The following is a 13050-nucleotide window of genomic DNA, read 5'->3' on the forward strand; positions in this document are numbered from 1 at the left end:
AATAAGGAAAAGTGTAAGAGGCTTTTTATGAATATCATTTGTCTGCTGTTCTTCTTTCTTCAATATTATTTAAACCCTCAATTGAGGATGTTGAGTGACCGAATTAACTGTACTAGTACTAATACTAAATTGTTAAGATAACTGCCAATACCTACCAATAAATTGTAATTTCATTTTAATAAAATAAGCATACACTTGAAGTGGATTTTTTTAATATTACGTTAACACAGTTACGCAGTTATGCTTGTGGTGCTCTTCTACTGTTTTAATTATTATATCATACTTGTTAAATTTTTATCTTTCCGTTCACGGAGTACGGAATGGTAAACAGTGCTAAAATATTTTCTTTAATGGGTACATATAAAAAAATATCTATTTAATAATGAGTAAAAAAAGTTACATTTTAAATGATTTTTTGTGTAGGAAAATTTTATATTTTTTGTTTTCTTTGTGTTTATACTTAGTAGTACTTACTGCCTGTAATTTAACCAAATAAGAATAATGAAAACTTTAACGAGGTTCACACAACCTTTCACACCTGATACAAATGGGAGATATCTTATTTGAAAACTATAAATAATAAGTATATAAATGAATATTTTTATCTTTTGGACAGATATTTTGTTCTTTATTGTTTGAATCACTCATCTACCAAAAACCCGTTTGGATACGACAAAAAACGTGTTTTAAATAAGGTCGGAGAAGAATAATACAACTTTTAATTAGTCTATTAATAATCAAGAGACCTCGATGATTAGTCTGCTAGTGAAATAAATTCTGCACCATGCTTGTATCTACCTAAAATATATAGTGTACAGTAAAATACATTTTATTGCACTTTCATTTACAACCATAAATACAAATTTCTTATAGTTAACACTTTTATACCTTCAGTAAAATCATAGCAGGAATTCAAATCTCAGAAACACATTGTTGGAATTGTTTTTAAACGGAAACAAGTTTGCATGCGAATGTTTACAAAAAGATAAGATCTTAATTTAACAGTATTACACATTATTAAAACCTTATCGGTATTTAAAACTCTTAAAAATTCATTAAATAATCACATTAAGTTTAAATTATGCTCTTGAAATTTAAATTAAATCTATACAAAATCTTTAGACATGTCTTCCTATCACATTTTAATTTGCTAAACACACATGTAAAAGGAGCAGTCTAATACAAAATAATTAAATCATAATAATAGGGTCCCCGTAATGAAATGGTAGCATCCCTGCCCGGCAAGTGGTCTAAATGTTTTTCGAAGCTATGTGATATACCGCTGCTTTTAGAAACGATAATTGTCCCAAAACTCACATAACAGTTTAAACTTTATAAACAAATATATCTTTTCTATTCATTTCGTTTCAATATGGCGGCCGAAAACCCATAACTTAAAACATATAACATAAACATTAATGGTTTGCACCTATATAAATAAGAAAAAATTACCTGCTATACAAAAAATGTTTAAACTTTCGTTTTAAAATTTGTTTCGTATCCCTAATGCTTATGAATGCTTTCGACATATGGAGAAAATTTAAATCCCACCAGAATACATTAGTAATAATACAGTTATTAAAACATCAAACTAATTATTTCTGATTGAGCCGAAAGGACTATTTCAAAATAAGATTAAGATTAAACATTAAAAACTCAAACTATGACAGTAAGTTGATAATAAAAATCATATGTATCAAATTTCATTTACAGTAGATATGATACAGAACAATTCAGAAGAATACCTAAGAATGCTATAGTAGAATCGCATATTATGAGAGAGAGATTTTATGTCAGAGACGTATGTAGGACATGTTCTGAGAATAACAATCTTTATGGCAAGAGAGTCTTCAAATATCACGTTCACCTGGGAAATTATTTAGAAACGACTCAGCATCTTTTATCTAAAAATATGATCACTGTTTTCCAAAAATGCTTTGTTAGAAACAAATACAAACGATCTTTATGAAACATTTAGAAAATTAATAAAGAAATCATAGGCGTACATTTTTAGTTTTCTATATTATTATTTTGTATTAGTTGTTTTTATTAGATCGTCATATTCTTATATGAACATTGATTTTTTTGATGCTACAAAACCACAAATTCATTAGAAAATTGTAGTTGTTACGTTCTGTTGCATGTGTCGAGAAACACCTAGTAAAAACTTTAGGAAACGGAAAAACTTCAGTTTTTGTAATAACTTTAAATAATGGATCTTATCGAAAGCCTCCTTAGTCCAATAAAGAAATTTTAAATTTCTCGAGGAAATAGATTTATCTCGAAAATAAACCGTGCCGTGCTGGGAAGATAGTATACATTTTTTACATGTATAGCAATTCTGTTGTATTAAATTAACTCGACAAGTTTCGCTGGGGTTGGAAGAAGCACCACTTTCGTCATAGCGTTTATGCCTCTTATGAGGCTTTTTTTATAGTAACGTTCCGATTTTCCAACGGTTAGGAACAAAATTATTAAATAGTAAACAATAGATAGTGAATAGTTTTAAATAGAAAGCCAGAAAAACGTTTAAACATTAAGGAAGGAATGCAAGTAAACGTTTTGCCTTTACTGATAGCGAGGATAATATATATTGCGTATACGAATATATAGCGTATATTGCGTATGAATACATAAAATATATTTTATCGTTCTACTATGCTTCTTCTATTATAATATACTAGCATCCTCAAGGGTAACTTAGTATATAAAAGTAAGCTTGGATTACACGTTATATTCCTATAAAACACCAAAGAATTATTATTTATAGAAGTATTATAACTTTAAATCATATTCAGTTAAAGCATGGAAATTCCTGTAAAGTACAGGTTGATTGCAAGTACTTTAAAGACAAGAAACGCCACAGTACGTGCCGTGTAACAGGCTTATTTATTATTATACTATAAGGGTTTCATATGATGGTACTTTTTTTTTAGAAATATATTTACTCTGCCATTAACTCGTTTCTGTGATGGTTACCCTTAAGACCAACGAAGTAATGTTTGCTTACTTTTCACTGAATTTCTGAGGAATAATGTATGGTCATTTAATTTGATTTTGTTTATATAAACATGAAACTTACTACAACATTATAATTGGATAAAATAAAATATTTTCTTTTTCACAACCTAACAAAATTTATAGCAATCGTCATCAAGTACATCACATCGAAACCCCAGTCAAATTTACAATACTCTTACTCATATAACATTTCCTTTTATCAATTTCCCCATATCCAGTGCCGGTTGTTAGTATATTAATTGTGCAGTCACCCAGTCATATGCCATAAACTCGTCAGCACTATAACATGCTTGGGACGCTAAAAAGGGTTTCAAGCGAGCTTTTAATGCCTTGGCCGTCGAGGAATTTTTAATTGATAATGGCAACTTGTTGACAAAACCAACTCCTGCCTAAGAGGATAATTGTTCGTATATCACAGTCCTACGTCTGCCAGTTCGGTAATTATCTCAGCCTTTCGTTTCACCTCTATACGCATTTATGTCTCGACCACATGTCTTGGTATATTTACACATACAAAATAAAGGGTTTCGGAAGAGTCAACAGTTGCAGTTTTTTTTAATTTTCTAGCAATATTCTTCGAACTTGAAATATGCGATTATGAGTATTACTTGCTTTTGCTTTTTGAACGCTCTGTTGAACTGAACTGTGTACAAGCAGGTTGTGCTTGTTCAGAAAATCAAGCATTCTATTCAAATAGAGTTTTTCAAATACTTTACTCAGGACAGGCAAAATTGAAACAGGCCTATAATAATTGGTAGAATAGCATCCTCTCTTAAAGAGGTAACATTCGCGATTTTTAGGAGAGAGGGAAAACTCATTTTTTTAAATATAACGTGACAGACGGTTTCACAATATGATTTAAGCAATTTTTCATTAGCCACACAGACATTAGGTTTGTATCGACAGATTTTTTAGCCGGGAGCTGCTGTATGATATTTTTCGAGCTCTTTCTAAACCACAGGAGCTAGTGATAATGAAGTTACTGGGCTCTGTCTACGCAAGATATTTTCTAGTGTAGGTAAAGGCCAAGGTCTTTGCCCATGAGCAACAGAATAAAAAAATCCGCAAACTTATTTGTAACCTTAGTCACTCCCTCCACCGGTCTGTCTCCAATTTTGACTTTAATTAGGTTCTGTATATTATTTAATTGTTTAGATGTCCCATACATTTTAGAAATATTCATTGGCGAGATAAATGATTTGAAGGCATTACACGATTTCGCTAATTGGATAACTTTTTTGTATATTTTTTTGTAGATTCTGAAATAAATTTTGAACTCTTCGTTTAGCGTTGTCTTTTGAATTTCAGAAAAAAATTCAGTTTTTAATTTAAAACCAGAAGTTATTCATTTATTGTTTACTATATCTAACAAACATACATTTTTAAGACATAATATCTAGTATATTTGGCAATTGTTTTTATCTAATCTTTGGGACAGACAGTGAGGCTGAAATTACTGAAAGTGCTACAGAGAAAAAAGATTAGCCACATCATGTTGTGGAACAAACTTTGCTGTTGTTTTGTATACAATTCGTACAAGCGCATAGCTCATTTTAACATGTGTTACTATGCTATATGTAAAAATTACATATGGTAGTAGTTAGTTTGTTACAAAATATATTTACTATTGTAATTTTCTAGTTGCTGTCAATACTACTTATGATATCAACTTAAAACTATTTGTTAATTCATACAGAGTGATATATAACATCTATGAAATCGATGTTGCTCATGTAGAAATAAAGGTTATTGTACAATTAAAATTTATAAGTCGATTCATTTTAGAGATATCTTTGGGACAGAGAGATGAACAAAATTAATACTTTTCCAGCCCCTCCAGGCATAGGCTTTGGTAATGCTCAGCCGAAAATTAGTGTAAATTCCTTTACATTATATAATTAAATTAATATGTCACTACTCATGTACTACTGTCTATTTCATTTCTCAAAAGCAAACGACGTTAACTGTTTAGTGTCGGGCGGCTAGGGTTCAATATATTGAATGTGTGGACACAAAACTCAAATTAATAGTGACAGGTCCCAGAGCAATCTTGTAACGTACTGTAACAATATTGACTCTAATACAATCCTTCCACTTATCCCTAGGTAAAAGGTATTATGTAGTACATATTACCAATGGCATACATCTCATTAAACGTTACTGGGCAGTGGTATAAATATTAAATATTTGTACTACAATGTTTTAGGTAGCCTTTTTCTTGAAAGTCAGCTTGTGCATGTACTAAATTATTAGTATTTCGGTTGTCAAAGAATCTACCTATAGTTTCCAACACATTTGCGTGTTATTGATAGCAATTTAGAAGTACACAAAAAAATCGTAAAAAATATTCATAGTTACGTGGGTGAGAAGTGCTCTTTTACATTCTCACGCATATTGGATTTTGCTATTATTATTTGATGTAATTTATAATATCACCTGTAACATAACTAAAATGTTACCGTGATAATAGCCTTTTAATAATAATAAATTAATAATAATGATTTCAAAGATTAGGAATGTGAAATGGAGCTTGTTTACATTTAATACTCTGTTTTATCCTTCTGTCTACTTGATCCTTTAATACTCCGTACAATCTGCTTACTATTGGACTGATACAACCAAAATTTTCCACGTATTGTAAGGCTAATTCCTTTACACCGCATCTATAATAATAAAGGCTATGGTGAAATGCCATAATTCTAAATCAATTTTTACACCACATTTGGTGCTTTCGTTAGTTATTTGTTTTTTAAAGAATTGTCGATAGTTATTTTATGATTACACACCAATTGTTCGATTAAAACTATAACTCATCGTATCTTTGTTTACATCCTCATTGCAAATATACATCGAAAATAAAACGTTTGGCACGGAAATACTTGAATTGTTTATTGAACGAAATAAAAACTGCTACAATGAGGACCAAAAAATGGAAGGCGACCTGTATGAGGGAAGCACGTGGAGAATGTTTCAGTAAATAAAAACTTGTATGACAAGTAAGGTGTCAAGGATCACATTCAGTTGGAAACTTATTTGAACCCAACTTGTCCGGCAATCTTTCTGAATTGTCCACGTGTTTGATATTTTTATCTGCACAAATAGAAGATTATTTGTTAGTTCTCTTCAAAGATTCTCATTTTTGAACCTAATGGAGTTGCAATTGATGAATCCCAACAAGACCTTTCGTAACTCGGGAATCCCATTATGCGCTGATACGCAATAAATATGTTTGCTGTCGTAAAACACAGCAATTTCCTTGAATTATTTCAAATATTTTTTCTTTGTGCGACAGCATTTTTATTTAAAAATGGAAAAGTTATATCTAAAAAAGTAAGGGATTTTATTTTTCTTAAGAAATGCTTACAAAATATTCTAGTTACATACTATTATCTCAAATAAAAAGTAAATATAAAATAATGTAAATAGAAGTAAATATCATGTATCTAAAGCCCCACTTTAATTTCTTTTTCATACTTAAAAGTTATGTTTATGACAGACACAGTTAGTTAAATTGTGTTTTATCTGTTTAATTTAATAATTTGGATATAAACACTCAGATACCTTATGCACGTTTGTTGGATTAACATCTCCTTAAACAGCGTAAACTTTTTCTTTTTAAAGCGAAATATATTTTTATATTATATTTAGTCATAAATAGCTTTAAAAAGATAGGTAATTATTGCGTAAGAAAATTTAATAAAGCATAGTAGAGATTTATTAGTTTTCTAGGTAGCAGCAATTATTAAGCACTCCTATTGTGAATAACTCTGACAAAGGTTAATTCAAGTGTTTATTAAGTTTGAAAAACCTTTATTTCTTTTGTTTTTCATAAAATTCAAATAACTAGGTTCCAGGATCCAGAATCCAATAAGGAACAGTATAAGACCCTCTTTATGAATATTTTGTGTCAGGTGCCTTCCTTTATTTAATACTATCCCGTAATTGACGATGTTACGCGGACGAATTCGCTGAACTAATATCAATACTAAATGCGTTATATAGAGAGGGATTAAAGGCATGTAACATTCAATTCTATTCTTCTTACAGTTTTATTATCAAAATACTGTAGTCATAATGCTTTATTTGGTCTCTCTTGTACACTTTTACTGCTGTGGCAAGTTAAATGTGTTATTTTTTCCAGCTACGATAGTTTACTTTGCATTTGTAAAATGTACGAAACCGCTATGGAACAGGTATTTCTCCTTTGATTATGATTTTAGGTGCAATGGTGATTTTTCTGATATTATCAAGTCATGAGCAAAAGTCTACTACGTTTCGTTATATACGGAAATACACTTTTTTGACAGAGATTGGGATGAATAAATGTCCAAACCAATGGTTAGCCATTCAAGATTGTAAATCTACCAAATACGGGTTTAAGAAGGATCATTGTTATATTTTACCTATATTGTGCTCAAGTAATCTGACATTTAATTTTTCAACTTGAAGGAGATTTCCGGCGCATACTATTGAAATTTAAATAACAGAGGGAATAGCAACAGTACTGTTATATGATTTTGGGTATATATTTCGTACAACAGGTATTCAAGAAAGAGCTAAGACTTTACCTTTCAAATTTATTATTTGTATAAATTGTGGCCTCTATTATCCTCATAATATAAATACTAATCCTTTAAGAGATACACGCCCTGAGTTTAAGTTGTAGAATAAACTGAGATTTCTCACTTGAAAGGTATTATAAATACGAATAAAAATGCTTTTTGTACTCTTTTGGAGATATTTTGGGTTTCCTGGATTTTGTTTTATTTATTGTTTCAAAACACAAGCCGTACAGAACAAAAATTAAAACCGATTTCAATACAAGAAAATATATGTGTATCTAAGGTTTGAGGACAAAGTGAAACTTTTTAGTTACTATGTTATAAATCAAGGGACTTTACTAAATAATGGGATTGTTAAATGAATGCTAAATAATGGCTTAGTGCCTACCAGTTTTTTATGGTGTATAGTAAAATATGTGTTATACATTTTAACTGGTCATAATTTTTTTTAGATAAAAACGTTTATAAATATAATATAATGTTCTCAATAGTTATGTGTAAACTGGTATCTGTAAATTTCCCAAGTCAATGTTTAAAAATAAAAACATTCTCAATTTAATGGTACTATTCACTCTCTATTATTGGTATTTAAACTAATATCTGTTCTTCTTACAAAAGGTCAAATATTTTACAATCATACTACCAGAGATTAAATCTTACAATATCTTGTGTATGGCTAAAACTACTTCAGCAGGTCCTTACTATCCAACTCTCCAAGTAAAAAAAAATTCATCTAAAATTACAGAGTGGGAACTCTATACACAAATTCTCCCTTAATCCTCATTTACTAGGCATACTAATAAGTTGAAGAAATATTGATTTGTGAGAGTCCATTTCTGTTATTAAATTCCTTATACTAGACTGTGCTATTCAGTGCCAATTTTTGTTATTTTTATACTCTATTTAGTTTAAATATGGAGGTCGTTTAGAGATCTAAAATACTAGCAGCTATTTTTATCTCAACCGGTTTTAGAGAAATTGACTAAACGTAAAACTCATAAGTTTCCCTATCACCAAGATCTTTTACCGACATCAAACGTGGTGCAAAGAATGATCTTTTTTAATACATAGAGGAGGTTCATTGGATTCAAACTATCATTGACTACACAAATCTGTTATTTATGAACCCATAAAGGAAACTACACCTGTTCTTTAATGTTAAACACATTTCATGCCTCTTCTATTATTGTATCACAATGGTTTTCGAGATATTTAGTATACATAAGTACCATGAGAATAAACCAATATTATTTCAGCTGTCAACAAATCAACCTACTTCTTCCAATGAAGTCGAAAATATTATTTTTATATTACATTAGGATCAATCAATGGCAATTCAATGATTACATAGAAATTACTATCCTATGTGAAACTGTTATAGTAAGTATATATTAAAGGAAGCATCAAGGTATACGACAGCATCAAACGACGAAAACGTAAGAAGGCTTACAATAGAAACGCAAACTAGGAGAAAAAGATTTTATGTCAGAGCCGTATGTGGGAAATGTTCTGAGAATAACAACTTGTACGACAAGACAGGCACCAAATATCACGTTCACCTGGGAAATTCTTTAGACACGACTCAGCATCTTGTATCTCCAAATCGGATCTATGTTTTCCAAAAATGTATTGTTCAAACCAGATACATTTTTGTAAGATTTAATGAATGAATGAGTATAATATGCAAAAAATCTAGGTTTGAAATATTTCATATCACATTAATTAATTTTACAATAATTAATTATTGAGTATACTGTCATATAAATATGATAAAAAATATATGAATATTTACAATACATTTTTACCATTCTCTTTTACTTCTTAGGGGTTACTCAGAAATCACGACAGGTGTTACTCGACATATTAATGGTTAGGAAACACTAAACTAATATTTTCATGTTTTTGGAGGTATATTATTTTTAAATAATACAACTTTACAACATGTCAATTACAGTTTGACTGCCAGTGCGATGCAAACTATAAACACCGCCACACAACGTGTCGCGTAACATGCTTCTTTGGCATTAAGTGCACAATTTACAAAAGTACATAGGTCGTTTTTAGAATACACGTGTTACTATTATACATTTTAAACATCAAAACGTTGTACTTAATTTGTTAACAAATAATATTTACTCCCAGATTTCCTTGTTGGTATGATGGTCACCCATACAAAATCTGCTAACGCTTTTTATAATTCCATAGGCAAAACATGTACCGTTATTGCATTTGATGTTGCTTATATACACATGAAGCTTTGTGCATAGTCCAAGGGTATCTTTAATTTCCAAGATATTGTTAGGATAGACAGACAGAACTCTTTTTCAAATTTTTGAGGGATAGGCTTTGATGATTATCAGCCAACACTATTATTGTAAATAACGTTTATTATATCGTAATGTATTTTTTCACTGCTCGTGAACTATTGCTTATCTATTGCACTATCGTTGAAAAACAAACGATGTAAATTGCTTCCCGTTGGTCGACGAGGGTTCAATATATTGAATGTGTGGACACAAAACTCAAATTAATAGTGACAAGTCCCAGAGCAATCTTGTAACATACTGTTAAAATATTGACTCTAATACAACCCTTTCTCCCCCTCGCGTAAAATTTGTTGTGTTTTATATATATAAGATCACGGGCATGCATTTTATTAGAGGTAACTGGCCAATGATAAAAATATTAAACTCTTGTACTAACATTGTTTCTGGTAGATGTTGTTATAAAAAAAACATCTTCTTGCAATAGCATATTTATAATAGGAAATATAATATTTATAGTAGAATAAATATTATAAGAAAATTCTGCATAAATTTAACAAACAAAGCCTTTTGAAAATGTATATAACATTTAATACCCTTTAGTAATTCAAGTTTGTACTTCGAACGGTTTTCAAAATATTGATTACATTTAAAAAAAGTACTATCACAAAAAGGGTGATAGGAATGCTAATATCAGTTTAAACTTGGTTTTAAATTTTAACTTCTATATACGTTGAGTTAGTTCGTTACGCCAGCCGGTACAATATTTCGATCTATTAAGGCAGCCGTTAAAAATTACAAAATCTCTTAACCTTCTTTATAACCCAAGAGAGAAAGTAAACTTCACTGGAAAGCTTTTAAAATTACTAAACATGTAATAATATACAATTTTTTGTATTTAAAACACACACAAAATTTAGTGAATGGAAATACTATCCGGATATAATAATAATGTTTCAGTAGCCCCAAAATCTGTCTAACTCATCTTTATAATTCGGATTAATAATTATAGGAGTTTCGAAGTACCAAATATTCATAGGTACTTTGTATAAAATTACTGTCCCCACAAAATCGGATTTCGGATTTAAAAATTAATATTTTATACATTTAATGGACTGTAGGCTTAACGTGATTATTCTAACGCATCTTACCGTGATTTAAGCTTTTTAATAATGGAAAGCATAGTTGCGATGCAGGTGACCTTAACTTGCAAGTCAAAGTTTAATCAACTTAGTTTGTTGAACCAAACTTTCATCAACTTAGTGGACAGTTCCGTCTCAATAAAGCAATAAAAATTTTGGTAGTAAATATGTACCAAAACAAACTTTTACAGATAAGCTTACTAAGCGAATTACGTTTTATCTCAAGAGATATTTATTGGATTAAAAGCAAAAAGTAAACCCTAATTTTTTACATTATAGTTTTTACAAACTTCCTATTTTCTATTCATTTTGTAGTTTTTCTGTATTTTTTTCCTCCTCGAAAGTTTTTCCTCTAATTAAACTTGCTACCCTTTTGCTTTTTTCTGTGTAAAAGGAAATTCGGGATGGGTAAATTTGAGGCTAGGCGCAACCTCCAACTTTCCTGGTTCCATAAGTGGGGTTATCGGGTACTATACCACAGACATGTCACCTAAGTGAAAGGAAAGTCCAACTCTGTTCCAGCCTCTCCGCTCAAAGCAGGCATGGGCCAGCACTTTAACACATTTGGGTAGCAATAGTTTTTTAACCCAAAAAGCTCTTTTCACTTAAAAATGTATCCTTTCCAGTATACTACCAATCCATACTCCTACTCAAAATATAACAAAACGTTTTATTATTAATGTTCCGCTCATGGACATCAATAAGAGTGCCCATCAATATGCGACACATCAATTAATCCTACCCAATTTAGATTCAGCTGGAAGGTATAAACCAGCTAAACGTGAACGTTTCTTTTGGATTGTTTCCAGGGGTTTTTCAAATGTACTGGAATTAGATAGAAGCCAGTTAATTTCCGGGAAAAACATATTTTTCTTAGTCCACAGTTGACAAAGGAGGTATTCATCATACATAGAGTTGTACAGTATATATTAACCATTCAAGCACCACCGGATCTGTAGAACAATCCTGAGATCCAGATCGGACTATATGTTTGAACTGGAGATTAACAATGTGGGTTGGTGCCTGTATGTTACTCTCATATTAGATTATATTAGCCTTCAAAATAATTGTGCTGCTTTTAAAGCAAATAATTACATATGGCTTCACGCTCTAACTGGATCAGAGTACAAATGACAGTGTTATATATACTAGTAATACTTAAAAAGCACTTATTAAAATGTTTATTGTAAGTTGTATGGATAGATGGACAATTATATATTGTTTTAGGTGAGTTCGAGTCATACTTTTAAACTCAAGTTTTAGTACTTCAACTTCGAGTACATTGACCCTTTTCCAATTTGAATTCTAATCTTCTTTATTTACTACAGCTGCCATGTCGTGGCAAGATGCAGATGCCACGCGTTTAAGTCAACATCATCGTGAAGGTAAGCTGTTTTAAAAATATGTAAACAGTGATTAAGTTCGTACGGAACATTCCATAGAACTTTGGATTCGCTATGCCTAACACCCCGTATATATTTTAGTTCATAATTTCTCCAAAGCTAAATATGGAATAAATCTAATTTAACCCATTAGTGCCCAGTGCCCACTTTTGTGGGCGCTGCATTTTAAAATACGTCACAATACACTAAAAATTTATCGAGGGAAATTTGGTGCTGGAATATGTCTGGTTGGCCACTCTGGCACCTGGTGTACTGTAGTTGGCAGTTGTTTACAAATGACAGCTCTGTTTTGTTGTGTATTCTAACCTCAATGGATCAAAACAACTGGTAAGTAATACTATAATATTTCAAATACAATCTTATAAAATCATAATGTTATGTTTGCTTTTACATAGACTTAAACTAATATGTTTTTATAGTTTAGCCCTTAAATTCAAATAATTGTAAGAATAATTTGTAGTTAAAGTGAACTGCCCACTTTTGTTGGCAGTGGGCACAAGAGAGTAGGGGTATTTTTTCATCAATCTGCCAACATATGTCGGCACTGGGCATATATGCTGGTGGTGTTTTATCATTATTTAATGGTATATAACATGAATCAAACTGGTAAAATTATGATTCACTGGGTAGTAAAAATAGAGGCCTATGTAACTGTAAA

At 30.7% G+C, this 13050-nt stretch overlaps 1 protein-coding gene across 1 annotated transcript in view; it reads left to right on the top strand.

Moving 5' to 3' along the window:
* LOC124363452 (neuropilin and tolloid-like protein 2) overlaps positions 1-13050 on the top strand; it is a 1362382-nt gene that overhangs the window by 1095402 nt on the left and 253930 nt on the right. The window lies entirely within an intron of this gene.

This window comes from Homalodisca vitripennis, chromosome 5, assembly GCF_021130785.1.
Source record: "Homalodisca vitripennis isolate AUS2020 chromosome 5, UT_GWSS_2.1, whole genome shotgun sequence".
Taxonomy (NCBI): Eukaryota; Metazoa; Arthropoda; class Insecta; order Hemiptera; family Cicadellidae; genus Homalodisca; species Homalodisca vitripennis.